The sequence below is a fragment of the Nomascus leucogenys genome, chromosome 15 (assembly GCF_006542625.1).
Source record: "Nomascus leucogenys isolate Asia chromosome 15, Asia_NLE_v1, whole genome shotgun sequence".
In the NCBI taxonomy this organism is placed as follows: Eukaryota; Metazoa; Chordata; class Mammalia; order Primates; family Hylobatidae; genus Nomascus; species Nomascus leucogenys.
This window is the reverse complement of record NC_044395.1, coordinates 1,794,846-1,809,296: the sequence shown is the minus strand read 5'-3', so window position 1 is coordinate 1,809,296 and position 14,451 is coordinate 1,794,846. Positions and strand designations below refer to the sequence as shown.

At 45.7% G+C, this 14,451-nt stretch overlaps 1 protein-coding gene across 3 annotated transcripts in view; it reads right to left on the bottom strand.

Moving 5' to 3' along the window:
• The window catches only part of OPCML (opioid binding protein/cell adhesion molecule like), a 1,139,289-nt gene that overhangs the window by 737,146 nt on the left and 387,692 nt on the right, over positions 1-14,451 (bottom strand). The window lies entirely within an intron of this gene.

Genomic DNA, 14,451 nt, shown 5'->3' with positions numbered 1-14,451 from the left:
AAAAATCAGAGCTGCAGGAATTTGAGCCCATGCCTGTTGTTTTCGGAATCCATGCACCATATGCTGCCTTATAGTGTCCTCTAGAACATGAAGCCACTTGATGCCTTGGTGCCCGGCTCTCCCCTTACTGTCCTGATGGCTTCCTGACTGTGGGATGCAGGCCGCCTCGTGGCACTATAAGACCCCACTCCACCCCAACACCCACTGTGCAGTGTCGGCAAAGGTGCCCTGGCATCTTACAAAATCTTCCTCCTCTCTCTTTTCTTTCCCCAGGAAAGAAACCTGCAGGAACCTCTCGAATGGCCCTTGTAGACCTGGTCATAAAAATGAGTGCGGCTTCCAGCTGGAACATTGCAGAAGTGGTCAGCTTGTGTGGGACGGCCACAGGGCTGAGCAAATGGGTGCATGTGCAGACCCAAAGGCAGCTGAGAAGGACTGAGAGCTCCTCAGGAAGCCACATCCTCCCCTGCCCCAGAACCCTTCTAGAAAGAGAGTGGCCTCCAAAACGATTTCAGAGACATTAATAATTCATCGGCCAGGCGCGGTGGCTCACGCCTGTAATCCCAGCACTTTGGGAGGCTGAGGTGAGCAGATTGTGAGGTCAGGAGTTCGAGACCAGCCTGACCAACATGGTGAAACCCCGTCTCTGCTAAAAATACAAAAATTAGCTGGGCGTGGTGGTGCACGCCTGTAATCCCAGCTACTCAGGAGGCTGAGGCAGGAGAATCGCTGGAACCCAGGAGGCGGAGGTTGCAGTGAGCTGAGATTATGCCATTGCACTCCAGCCTGGGCAACAGAGCGAGACTCTGTCTCAATAATAATAATAATAATAATAATAATAATGATAATTCATAAACCCCAGGGGAAAAAGAAAAAAACTTTAAAAGAGGAAAACAAGGATCTAATGGGCCCCAGAGGCTCCCACACAATTGGCAATGGCTGGTTTTCCCTTTGGGTGCTGGAGATGCAGGAAGATGGGGGAAGAAGGAAGGAGGAAAAAAAGAATGTATTTTTTTTTTTTCAAAAACAAAGCACATTTTTAAAAGCTAGAAGAGCCTGTATCAATATGACCTTGTCCAGAATTTATAAAAGAGCTTTGGTATATAAATTTGATCCTTGAAAATTATTGGGTGAGGAAAGTACAGTTATGATTAATCTAATTTTTCATTTAAGGAGAACTACATCTTCACTAGTTTGGGGTTTGCTGACAGCCCAAGCCCTGGCCCTCCACAGCTCTGTCCCAGAGGCTATTCTTCACCCTGTGGTCACTGCTCCTAGTTCCCACCTGTGTTCTATCACGGGATAAGTTAGGGCTTCTCGAGAGAAGAGCAGGAGATGGAGGTGGGAATCTTGGTCTAGAGTTCTCTAGATTTCAGCGAAATCTCAACTGAGATCCCCAAGGGTGAAGAAAGACCCCAGGCCCTCAGAAACCGTTATCCTTCAAGACACCTGGGACTCCTTAGCGTGCCGTGGCAGGATCCCCAAGGAAGAGAATGCTTCTACCTCTTGACCTTCCAGAGGGTTTTGGTGATTTTTGTATGAAGAACAATGACATTTTTTTGTTCACAGTTGATGAGGAACAGAAACAGAGATTTAGTTTATAATCTGATGACTAGTTGGCCCTTTTATCCCCCATGTATTGTTTCTACCTTGGAGTTCAGGTATCAGAAACTGTATGATCTTATTTTTAACCTCCTTCAGAATCGAAACTGCTGTACAAAAAAGAGGAATGATTTAAAAAGAGGGTCAGATACCCCGTCCAATCTCCTTCCTTACCTCCCCTCTCCCACTCTGATTCCCCTACCATCAGCTCCCCGAAGAAAGAGGAAAAGGGTGTTTGCGTTCTATTTTGTGATGCTTATCAACAGTGGGCGAAACTCCATTGTTATCTGGAGCTGTGTTGCATTGTTTCATGTGAGTGCCCACTTCGTTATTTAAGAACTCAGAGGTTCCTTTAAAGGTTGCTTCATCAAAACATGCCATTAGTTAGAGACTTCTGCATCCACATGGACCAGGAAGAAGGTCTAATTGCCGGCCTCTTTCATACCTCCCGCCATGCCCACCCTCCCTAATCCTCTCCACTCCCACCTTGGACCCAAGTTAACCCCTTCCCTTCTGACCCCCCCACAACCTCCACAGACTGGTCTGTTTTGACTCGTTTCCTGGTGCAGAGACGTTTCTTCAGTAACCTAGGAGTGTTCATGTGCTAATGCAGGTAAATTGTAATTAATTTCTCTCTAATTGATGCGTGGGACTACCTGGGCCTCTCATTTTCCTCCCTTCATTCCTTTATAAATATATGATTTGACAGGTTAATTTGAAAGCAAAAGTTAGATTCTTTACAGCCATCTAAGCCGAAGCCCCAGCACGCAATTTGCTGTCTAGTTGTGCGAAGCATAATAAAAGGGTTGAAGTCAGGTTATCTTTTTTTTTTATCATCATTTTGCTAATTTAATCTTTTTCCCCTTCATAAGGTAATAAAATATTCATTTCACAGCCTGAAAGCCTTGGCAGCGATTGGCGAGGCAGCAGTCTCCACAGCGGGCTGTGTGTTCCACGGGGTGACCTTCCCCCTGGGGTCCCTGCAGCCTGGACCCCGGAAGGGGCACCGCGAGGGTCTTGTGGGCGGCTCTGGAGGAGTTTCGCTTTGGCATCTGAATCAGGACGGAGTCAAGCCTCCCACATTTTGCAGCAGCTCAGAGAAAAGCTCTAGAAATTACTGGAGCTGTGGGGGAGACGGGAGCCCGCCCCGCAGCCAGATACCCAGAGCCATTCTCAGAAGACGGGGAGGCGGAAGGCCATTTCCTGTCAGCTCCTGCATGAACCACGGGGAGGGCTTATGGCTGGATGACATCAGCGCGGGAGTCACAGAGAGGCCACTCTCCAGGAGAGCGAGTCCTCCAGAGGACAAGGCGAGAACCCAGCTGCCCAAATGCTAGGCTCAGGCATTGCTCAGCTGTTTGCGTCCACACTGAAGCAAGGGCTGGGGGCACTGCAGTGGTCCACGGGAGGACGGCTCTCAGAGCTCAGGTTGCCTTGGAACCCATCTGAGCTTCTTGCTGATTTGCTACAAAGCGCTCTGCACCCAGGCCTGCTCACTTGACAGCTGGCCTTTCTGACACTAGCCAACCTCCTGGAAATATCCAAGACTCTAAGTGGTTCAGCTCTTCTTCCCCGAGAGTTGGGGTAACAGCAGAGGGGCTTATGTATGATGGGAGCATCTCTGGCCTCCACACCAGGCACCTTTCTCCCTGGGCCTCCACTTTCCCATCTCCTTATTCTGTTTAAAAAGGAAAAATAAGGGAAGAAGGTTGCTTCCCTCCTGCAAGGTGCTATAGAATGACTGCCCCCTGGGAAACGTGCTTCTCAGACTACCCCACAGACGTGAAGTGTCACACACGGGGCCTCCATCTGGATATAGAAGTTGGAGTTCCTTTGCTGAGATGCATTCCCAGGTAAGACAAGGAGACATGCTGTCACAGCTGACACTTGTTTCCTTCTCACCGAGAACACGGAAGGGCCCGCTTTTTGGTTGGAGGACCCTGGGTGAGAAGAAGCAATTCTTAAAAGGACGAAGGCAGATCAGGGCCCAGCATTCACCAGAGTCCCCCTGCAGAGAGGGTGAATAGGAGCAGCTCACACAGAGCTCTCTGGCCAGAGGACCCACGCTCATCTGTAGAGGCTCGCTAGGGGATGTGCTGGGCAGGATGTGTCATTCCCATCTGCGCAAATGTGCTCATGCTTCCGATTTTTTTTTTTAAATTTGAGGAAGTTGCCATGAGCAGGCTGATCTGACCCTGGCCCCCCCCAAAAAGCCACAAAATGAGTGGTCTGATAAATCATGAATGCCTTCAAATCACGAATTTTTTTCTCTAAATTTAATAAAAGTGCATGTTTTAGTGGCCATATCCACCCTTACTTTTCTCAGGTCGTTAGAATTTTTTATTTTTGTAACAGATTCTGCAATTATGACTATTCTTTTACATAAAGTTTTGTCACATTCTTTTTGTCCAAAAATTTGGGAAACTTCACTGGGGAAAAGTTCTCTTCATCCCATTGTTATTTTTAATTTTCAGCGTTAAAAATAATAATAATAATAATAATAAAAGAATAGAAGTAAAAAAAAAAAGTATCTTAATAGCTGCCTGAAAATTACAGAGGAACACCACTTATCAGGAAAACAATTCAAGCTCATTCGAGGGAAAATACTATCAAAATATGTCATGAGCGGTTGAGGGGACATTGGGAACTGAGAAAGAGTTCAGACTGAGAGGTGGCCAATAGAAGAAGGAAAAAGAGGAGGCAATGTGAAGCCTGAGAAAGGAAGAATAGCAAGGAGGATAGTAAAATGCTGAGCTTTACAAAGACGAGAATCAAAGTTTCTGTGAATGGAAGACATGGCTCTGCATTGCCTTGAATTGCAATTTTTCTTATCTCAGAGAACTTTGCACCAGAACCGTTGCTTGCGTCTTTCCAGAAGAGTGATGCAAGATGGGATTAGAGCTCACCCTGTTTATCCTATTCTTGGGTTAGTATAGATTGCCGAGGATTTCCACAGGAGGCACGCTCTGAGTATGCACTTGAGGGGAAATTCGCCCCTTCTGCTACTGGGAAGGTCTCTTAAAGCCAGAGCAGAGAACTGGAGGAGGAGGAAATACTTGCTAGTAAAAATCAACAGTCTGTGAGAAGAAGGACTCTTTAATTGTCTCCATCCCTGCTTTCATTTTACTGTCTTGAATGCATCACCTTTTCTCCTTTGACAGAGAAATGTCATGAAAGAGTGGTCTACATTTGAAGTCCTCTTTTCTCACCTCCCTGTACCCTTTATTCCATCTCACTATCATCTGCCTTCTGCTTCTACTGTAATATTGAATCTGTCGAGCTCTGAAGAGCTCTAGTTTGTAAATTTCAAAAGATCATTTTTCACCACTTGTCTTCTTCTTAGGGATCATTCTGACCGTTCTGTCCTCCAAACACTTTCCCACCTTGTCTTCCATGAAACCAGCTCCTAAACTTTCTCCACATTTTTGACCATATCCTTCCTTTCATCTTTCCTGGGCTTCTACAACTCCTTGCATGCAAAGGCCCCCCAGTCTCCTTACTTCACCCGCATACCCAGCCCACACCCTCAGCATCAACTATGCCGAGCAGGCTACTATATATAATCTATGCATCTATATGTCTATATCCATATCTATATGCAGGCCAGAACTCTTTTCTGAACTCAAATTTATTCAACTGCCTACTTGACATCTCCACAGATTTAAATTTACACCTACGTCTCCTCTCTGAATGCCTGCTCCTGGCTCATTCCTCCTCCTCCAGTCCCCGTTTTGGACACGGCTTTCCATCTACCCACTTTCTAGAATCAGAATCCTGGGGACCATCCCTGCTCACCTCTTCCTCTCACTGCCCATATCCAAACTATTAAAAGATCCTGACCTTTGTACCTACTGAGTATCTCTCAAATCGCCCTCTTCTCTAGTCCTGTGTCTTTTTGCAAGGACAGGATCTTATTTCTTATTTAACCTATTGGAGAGCAAGACACTCTGCCACCAGTATTCATTTCTCACCAGTCCATTGTCTTTGCCGTTAACAAATCTTTACGAAAGGCTAATCGGATCTTATCACTCCCCTGCTTACACAATTTTCAAAGTCGTCTTTTGATCTTGAGGATGAAATCCCAATTTCTTGGCATGGTAAACAGAGCTCCCATTTTTCTACGATCCTTACCTAATCCCCACCCTCTTGCCAGATGCTGTAGAATGACTGCCCCTTGCTTACTCAACCTGTTACCTCCACCCTTCCCTCTGCCTACCTTATTTCAAGATCCTAGCAGCCACCTGGAGGCACAGATTTCTATGGGGACTTTCTTCTCTGTCTAGCCAACTCTTCCTCAGCCTTGGTGACCCAGTTTTACCGCCACTGTCTGCGGGGAGGGCAATCCCCTTCCTGGCCCTTCTCTATGTTCCCAGAATTCCCAGAACCTATGCTAAGAGACCAGCCAGCTGAGCACATGCATTCCAGTCGTCTCTATTTGCTCCTCTCATCAGGCCTCTAGGCTGAGACTTTCTGGGGAGCAAGAGCCACGTTTCTGCATCACCCCTTAGTGGAGAATCCTCCACATAATAGGAGCTAATGAAAAGTTGTTGAGTTGTTCATAAAATAAAAGTAATATGTAACAGTTTACCACGAGGCTACCTACAAAGAATTATGAAGAAAATCCAATGTTTATTGCAAAGGATGTCTATTAAATAGTGTCTCTTGGGTAAATGTCTGTTTGGAATCCCCACAACAGAAAATCTACTTTCTAACTAAAATAAAAAATAACTCCAAGCAAACAGAACAAAAAGTAGAGTTGTGTTTTGTTGTTGCTGTAAATAAATTGCCTGAAAACCTGAGTAAGACACCTAAGAGTTTCTCTCCTGCTGGAGCTGGACTAAGAACACCTGAAAACCCTGCCTCTCAACGCCCCTCAGCAGCACTCACAGCAGCCTGTTCCCTGCTCACCCCACACGTTTCAGCTCATGAAACCACTTAGAAAAATGCATCTTTACAGCCACGGAGATACGAGATGCTGGGCTCCGGCTACATTTGCACATTTGCATTCTGCTTATCAGGTCACCCAATGGCAAAATCTTCAGAGGGAGCCGGCAATTTCTCCCTCATACGGAAGCTAATGAGCAAAATAGCTCTTGCTGAAGGACAAGAAAAAGTCGGCGTGCATACGGTGTACTGCGGGCACCACGGGCAGGCTGTCATCATTATGAAAAACCATCACAAGACCTTACAAATTAAAAGCTGCGGATAAAACTTTTGCCCTATCGAGTTTGTAAGGAAGCATCTCGCTGTTCATCAGGACCAGGCAGCTGCAGTCAGAGCTCTCCCAGAATGCTAGCAGGGCTGGGCTGCCTCCTGCAGGCTCCCAGAGGGGACACAACGTCAGCTGTCAATTTCTAAGCAAAGGAAGATTGTTTTATACCCATTTTGGGCTCTCTCTTCATATCCAGGCTTGCCTCACAGAGTTGACTTTTATTACCAGGTTAATCACCAGCAAGCTTAGCTGAGGAGTTGGCAGCAATGCCCATCCTTCCACTTTTTCTCAGCTCCCCTCTCTGCCTCCTCTGTCTCCCTGCTCCTCTTCTCCCACCCTTCTCCTTGGTTAGCAGCTTCCTGGGCTTCTGCTTTGCATCTTTCCAACCAGATCACGGAGGGATAAAGGAAGCTCATTTCAGAACCGGTCATCAACTCCCCCTTTGGATCAAACTGCAAGTGAAAATTGTACCCATCTGTCTAAATAACTCAAGGAAAATGGGACCTAAATTGTCCAATTTTGGTGTGTCCACTAGCCTGCTAATTTAATTTTACTTTCCGAAAATCTGAGACCCCATACTGCCACCTCTTCTGCGTTGATGCAAGAAAATGAGCAAAGAAAAAATGCACATCTCCAAAAACAAATCATTCTGCTGGCCCCGGGGGGCACTGGTTATATAAGAGGCTGCATCTCTGGGATCTGTATTCAGGTCTCTGGTGAGGGCCAGCAGGAAGTGCAGAGCCACGGAAAATTGAAAAATAATAGGGGAAAGGAGAAACAAACATTTCAGTTTTGTCTTCAATGTGCACTTGGAACTTGGCTCTGGAAGAAGATAAGGGTGGAGAGGTGCATTTCCCAGCAGTGGCAGGTGCTTGGCTCTGTTTGGGGCTTTACTGACAGGGGCTGGATTGTTGGACTTTTGCATTCTACACACTCAATTCTAGAAGGTGTGGCAAGTCCCTTCCCGTACCGATTCCTGAAATGAAGTCCTCTTCCCCATACCCGAAGATGATTTGTGTTTCCGAACAAAATATGAGAGGCTTAGATGAGAAACCCAAAACAAAGCAATAACCTCATCAAGTAAATGATAATTATAAGGAAGGTGTCAAGAATACAAATACTATATTCCTATCTCAGATTCATTTATAAAAATAAGATCCAGGGCTGGGCGCGGTGGCTCATGCCTGTAATCCCAGCACTTTGGGAGGCTGAGGCAGGAGGATCACGAGGTCAAGAGATCAAGACCATCCTGGCCAACATGGTGAAACCCCATCTCTACTAAAAACACAAAAATTAGTCAGGCGTGGTGGCGGGTGCCTGTAGTCCCAGCTACTCAGGAGGCTGAGGCAGGAGAATCACCTGAACCTGGGAGGCAGAGGTTGCAGTGAGCCGAGATCGTGTCACTGCACTCCAGCATGGTGACAGAGTGAGACTCTGTCTAAATAAAATAAAATAAAATAAAATAAACAGAACAAAATAAAATAAAATAAAATAAAAATAAAGTTCTAGGAGGTATGAAAGCCCCTAATTAGAAAGGGGAAGGAAGTCATGAAGAACCCCTTGCAGAGAGGGCTGACTGCTTTCCTCCTGTCTGGAGGGGGCCATTCGTACCACCAGCGAGGGCAGGAATGTGGTCAACAGCCTATCTTCCATCACTGATTTGAACCAGGCAAAACGGTGACACCAATGAATTACACACTCAGGTGGCATGTTCCCTTCATCACAGGCTTGTTATTAAGAAGAGTGAAAGCACTCTCCAGTTCCTGCAATGATTTGGGAAGTCTTTCCTGCCTTTTCTTCTCTCTTCTGCAAAGCACTCCCAAGCTAATGGAAAGTGAAATAAGGGGGTTTGCTGATCCTGAGTGAGACTGATAACACGCGGGGGTTTTTAGAAATCTTCACGACCTAGGCATCTGAAAACACGTTAGCCCATTCTCTGCATCCCAACAAGCGTTTCTGAATGGGATGCTTCATTCCCGTGAGGGCTCTGCCCTGGTTTCTGGCTCCTGTGGAAAGGGAGAGGTCAGAGGTCCCTGGGGCACGATGTATGCCTCAGTCAGAACAGGTTCAGTTACGATACGATAACAAGTGGCCCTAAATGTTAGAGGCAGTGGCAAGAAGCTGTGTGCTTCTCAATCACAAGGACACGTCCTTCTGTCCCACAGGGTATTTGCTCTGCACCAAGACTGACAGAGGGGCCACTAAATGGCAGACTGTCAATCTCACATTAGAAGGAAGACAGGGGTGCATTGAATAATACAATTTCTGCTTGGAATTCACAGTCACTGCTGCCCAAATTTCATTGACTAAAGCAAGTCATGTGGCCAATCTTGCATTCAAGAGTGAAGTAATAAATCTATATTCCATAGAGAAAGAAAGTGAAGATTGACAAACATTGTCATAGTCTCCTATAATGGAAGGCAGGGCTCTGTCACCCTTGGAATATGGAATGGCTCCACCACTGTGGAATGTCTCCCTGTCTCCCAAAGCCCAGCTGCAAAATAAGCACAAGAACTCGTGCCCACCCTGACCTATTCCAGCATCACAGCCCACAGAGCCCCAGGGCACGCGGGTTCTCATCCACAGGGCTTCAGCTCTCTGAGGAACATTTGTTACCTGGCTTCCTTTTTGGTTTCCTGTGGTTTCAGCCTTGTCTTAGGAATAGAGAATCAAAGAGAGGACTCAAACAAAACAGACAGAACCAGCAATCAAAAACTCACGTGGGCTGAGTGCAGGCTCCTGGAACACAGACACTGGCTTAATCACATAATGTCTTTTACACAAACCTGATAGAAAGGATTCTGTGCTCTATTACCTTTTCCTTTACTTCAGAAATTCAAAAATATCCTCATCAAAGAACTCTTAGGGAACTTTAATGTGCAATGTGTAGCCACAAATAATATCTTGCCCCTAAGTCTCTCAATTTATGAAAAACAGAACAATTCGAAGAGGGGTGAAGTAAATCCATCCAGGGTGAACAACAATTTCCACAGCCTTGGTGCCCTTGGGGAGGATCAGAAAAAATAGAACATAATAATAATCGAGCACTTACTATGTGCAGACATTAATGTGACATTCCCAATTCCTGCCCCAGGAATAGCCCCAGGAGTTTACTCCTGAGTCAACTCAGCAGTAGACAGTAAGTAAAGTCAGCAGTTTACTGAAATGCCTATTGGACAGATTGTTCTGGAAACTGACCTGCTTGCTACATTTGTCCTGAGCCTTCCTTGGAGCTAAGCATGACTTGTCTCATCAATGTTTCTCCTTTCCTAATTCTTGTTTTGAGCCTAGGCTTCCTGCTACATTGGCCTACCAACTCGATGGGCAGTTTCTGCCCTTGCATCTTGCCTCCCAACCTTCTTCCCTGATTCCCAACCTTCCAGTTTTCTGTTCTGCAACCCTGCTCTGGTGCAGCATCTCTGTGGACCGAGAGCCTGGTGAGGGATCCCTCCAGATTTGGCCTGGGTTTCTTTCAGCCTGGGGAGCCTCAACTAGATTGCTCCTGTCCTGGCAGGACACTCAGAGACCATCAGAGCCAGACATTGCATTCATCCTGCAGAGGCTTGGAGATATCTGCTGAGGGATGGGAAGGAGACAAAGCCAAGGAAGCATATGGAGGGCTAGAGCACCACGTGGCTGCTTACTGAGCAAGCAGGCTGCCATATTCTACACGGTGTGAGGCCTGCCCTGGAAGCAGCCCCGGCCCAGGCACATGCAGCTGGATGGAAATCAGGCAGCAGGCCCGGTGCACGGCAGACATTGGGCCGAATGGGAATTTCACAACTCCTGCCTTACCTTTCTCTTTATCTCTTACTTGACTAAAGGGAATCCACAGGAGGAGGTTCAGACAAGCCAGGGCAAGCCTTTGACGGTGTTTTATTGTGGTTTCTGTGGCTTTAGGACTGAGGGGAAGTTGCAGGCTGCCATCCTGGCTGATTGCAGTGACACGATAAAAATGCAAAGAAAAAATAATAACAACATGTTGTAAAACAAAAGTTCAATAATTCAACAGAGGAGATATAAGGTGGCATAAGTGTTATTGGAATTTGGAGGGAGAGAGCTTTTCAAAGTGAAGTGATGACAGAAAATGTTCATAATGGAGGTAGAATTAAGTTCTAGAAGATAAGATTCCTGGTAGGTAGAGAAGGGTGAGGAAGGTGTTCTAAGAACTGAGTAATGGCATGGACAGGAGCGTGGGATTTAAAGCTGTGAGTGGCAGCTGGCAGAAAGATAGTCTATTTGCAGGGATAAGTGAGGCTGGTAGGACAGCTTAGGGAACAGTTACAGAGGATCCCGAAGGGTTCTGTCAGCTGGCCGATATTGAGGTTCACCACATAATGGAAACAGTGCTTAGCATTTCCCATTAATCACATCAAATGGAGAAGTTTGAAATATATACTGTATTGTAATTCGATTATTAACTGAGGAAATGTATGTGTATATGTATATATGTATATGTAATCTTGAATGGGATACACTTGTATCTCCTACCCTCAAAAAACACAATTCTATGCATATCTTGGGATTTCAATGCATATATAACCAAGTATATGAATAACATTTTGACACAGAAGAAAACAATGCTGAAAAACAGGGCAACCAAAACCATTTTCAAAACCCAGCACAGTGCCTGCCTTCCGGTACCCTCCAGTGACACTTTCCTCGCCAGATCAGGGATAACCACAACAAGTAACAGGTGAGAGAGGCAGTCTCTCTCTCTCTCTTTTTTTTTTTGTATAAAATGATGCTACATAGATCTTTTGTATTGACCACTTTCTCAACCACTGAAAGGAGGGACAGGGATTTTCTTTTTCTTCCAATCTGAACACTACTCAGTTCACTATCAACCATGCCTAGATCTTGGCAGGGCAGGGGTAAGGGAAAGTGCATGCAGATTGTCTACATTGCAGAAAAGATGAGAAAGAGAGGGAGAGAAAGAACTCTCACTAAAGGGTGTGATGGCCTCACAGGCCATAAAACAGGTGATATCCCCTGAGACGTGCAGGACAAGGCCCAGAAGCAACGAGAAAGCACTCTCAGGGCTGGTGAGCAGGCGGCGGACTTTGCCCTCCACGTGCTCCAGAATTTTGCTGTGCGGTTTCATTAACATGAAGATAAAATGGAACACTGCTGAGTTACAGCAACTCTAGCTCATGTTTGCTTAAAAGGAAAATAAAGTTCTGTATCTCAATCCATCTTGCTTTGGCTGGGGGGCCAGCAAGGTTCCCGTCGTCAGTCAGTGCTGGCAGTGCAGGGAGAGAGGGTGTGGATCTGGGACTGCGGCTGTCGGCTTGTTTAGAAACATACCCACTGCCAGCCACATCAGCCAGATTTGATGGTAAACAGGGGTGCCATTCATCATGACAGTGTCCTCATGCAAGAAACTTTGCAGTTACAGCCACAAGGGAAGAAAGGAAAAGGATCTCTGGTTGTGTCAGCCAGAAAGATCCCAGAGGCTAGCATGTGTTTCCCCTTCTGCTATGGACTTCAGCTGCTCCATGCATATACCGTTGTTTCCTTACCAGAAATCCCAAATTAATCTATTTCACCAGTATGTCTACTGAAAACCAAGAAATCTTTCATAGTAGCGAAACGAGTGTTTCAGACTCAGAAAAAGGAAGCCAGAGTTTGAATCTTGACACTGCTAGTAACCAGCGCTGTGGTTTTGACCTTGCCACCTCGGGCCTCTGTTTACAGCGTATGAAATGATGAGAAAGGCTCTCCTAAGGCACGACGTCATTACAAAGATGCAATGATAACGTAGGTAATGTGTCTGAGAACTTTTTAGAAATCACTTTCCCAGTGTCAGATGACATTGGTGCAGTTAAACTTTATTTATTTGTATGCCAGTTCTTAATATGTTTCTTGTGTTTCCATTTCTCTTACAAGCCTTGCCACTCTCACTATTTCAGATGGTAGGCAAGCTGGACAGAGGCTAAGCATTCTCTAATTTGGGGGCATCATGTTGCAACACAGTACATGTTCCTGCATGACTGGTTTATAAAACATTCCGGGACTCCGGGGAAGTGTTTGCTGTGACGACCTTAGGACAAAAATTGCATAGATAGAAAATGTAATAAATCTGAAAGTTATCAATCCTGGAGCACATACCAGGAAAATATGATGCAGTGCTCAAGAGTGAAAATTGTTCTCTCACCCATCCCATGAAGAAAGCAAAGGCTCATTCTTACCAGACAGGAAGGGGCATGTTCATAGACATTTAAAAGGCAGGAGTCATTCAGGAATAATAGTATGTTTGAAAGTTACAGACCACTGCAGTACCTCTTGAATGAATTTCTTCCTGCCAATTTCAGTATATGGTGTATATCACAGCCTCTTCTCCGTCTTTCTGGCTGCCTGGACAGCACCCTCTGGTGGTTCCTTTTTCTCCAAACACTTCAGGGTGAGTGTTGCAGGAAGGACTAATTTCAGAATGCTCTCCCACCCACTTTTTAACTTTAGCAGTACAAAGAGGTGTTCCTGTCTCCTTTAGTTCCGCTATAATTAGACTGGACAGAGAAATAGCAGCTGCAGTTCAAATGACTAGGCGCCATTACTCCCTCCCAAATTTCATTTTACTTTTGCTATCACAGCAACCCCAACCAGACTTTCATTAGAAACCTCTCATATGGCTTTTGACTTAGTGTTTCTGTGTTATATGGATAAATTCTCTCCTGTTAATGAACTGAATAAGATTGTCCCTCCCCCTCTACCAATAAGGGGTTGACGTCTTACCCCCAACATTTCTACTTAAAATAGAGCAGCCATTCTGCCCATTTCACAAAGGGCAGGGCTTTGAAGCCACCCACTGCATGAGCTAACTTGCTCCTGTATCAAGTGACCTTATACCAAGTCACTTTTAAAAAGAAGTTGTTCAGATCAGAGCAGCCACAGTGCAGCGCCCTCGGGTTACCCTTGCCTGCAGGTTCTGTGCCTCAGATGGTAAGTGGCAGAAAGACAAGTGGCTCTGGGCAAGTAATGGACCCTCTGAGCCTTGTTTCCCAAGCCACCCACCCCTTCCCTGTTTGTAGAATGGAAACTATGGTGCCTCTCTTGCAGGGTTAGTATCAGTACTAACCTAGCGCCTGGAACTGGGGCCGTCAACAAATGTTTCTCAAATGAATGAATAAATGTTCTTGGTAATGTTTTGGGCACCTTGTCAGTGATTTGAAAAGCCAGCTGGTACTCTTACCCTGGGAAAATGTCCAAGGCCATGAGACGGGAAAGAGCTTCGAGTCAGAATGATAGATTCAGGTGTCATCACTCGAGACCACAGGTAAGAGGATTCATTTCTCTAAGCCTCATTTGAATAACGAGGACAATTCCTTCCTTGTAATGATGTAGCGATGACAGACATTAAGGCACAGAGCCCAGGAGCTGGTATGCAGTCAGTGCTCTATAAATGTTACCTCCTGTTCAATTTATTCCACAATAATTCCAGGTGTAAGTTAAAGGCGCTCTCCTAGATCCAAAGTCAGTAAAAGCAAGAGAATTATTCTTCTGCCTTCCCTGTACTGAGGGGATTGTATATTTCACCAGGATTAGGATCCCTTGTCTTACATAAAGCATTGACATAGAATTCCAAACCAAACTGCGTCCTCTGGAACTCCGAGTCCATTTGCTTCTGATGAAACTGT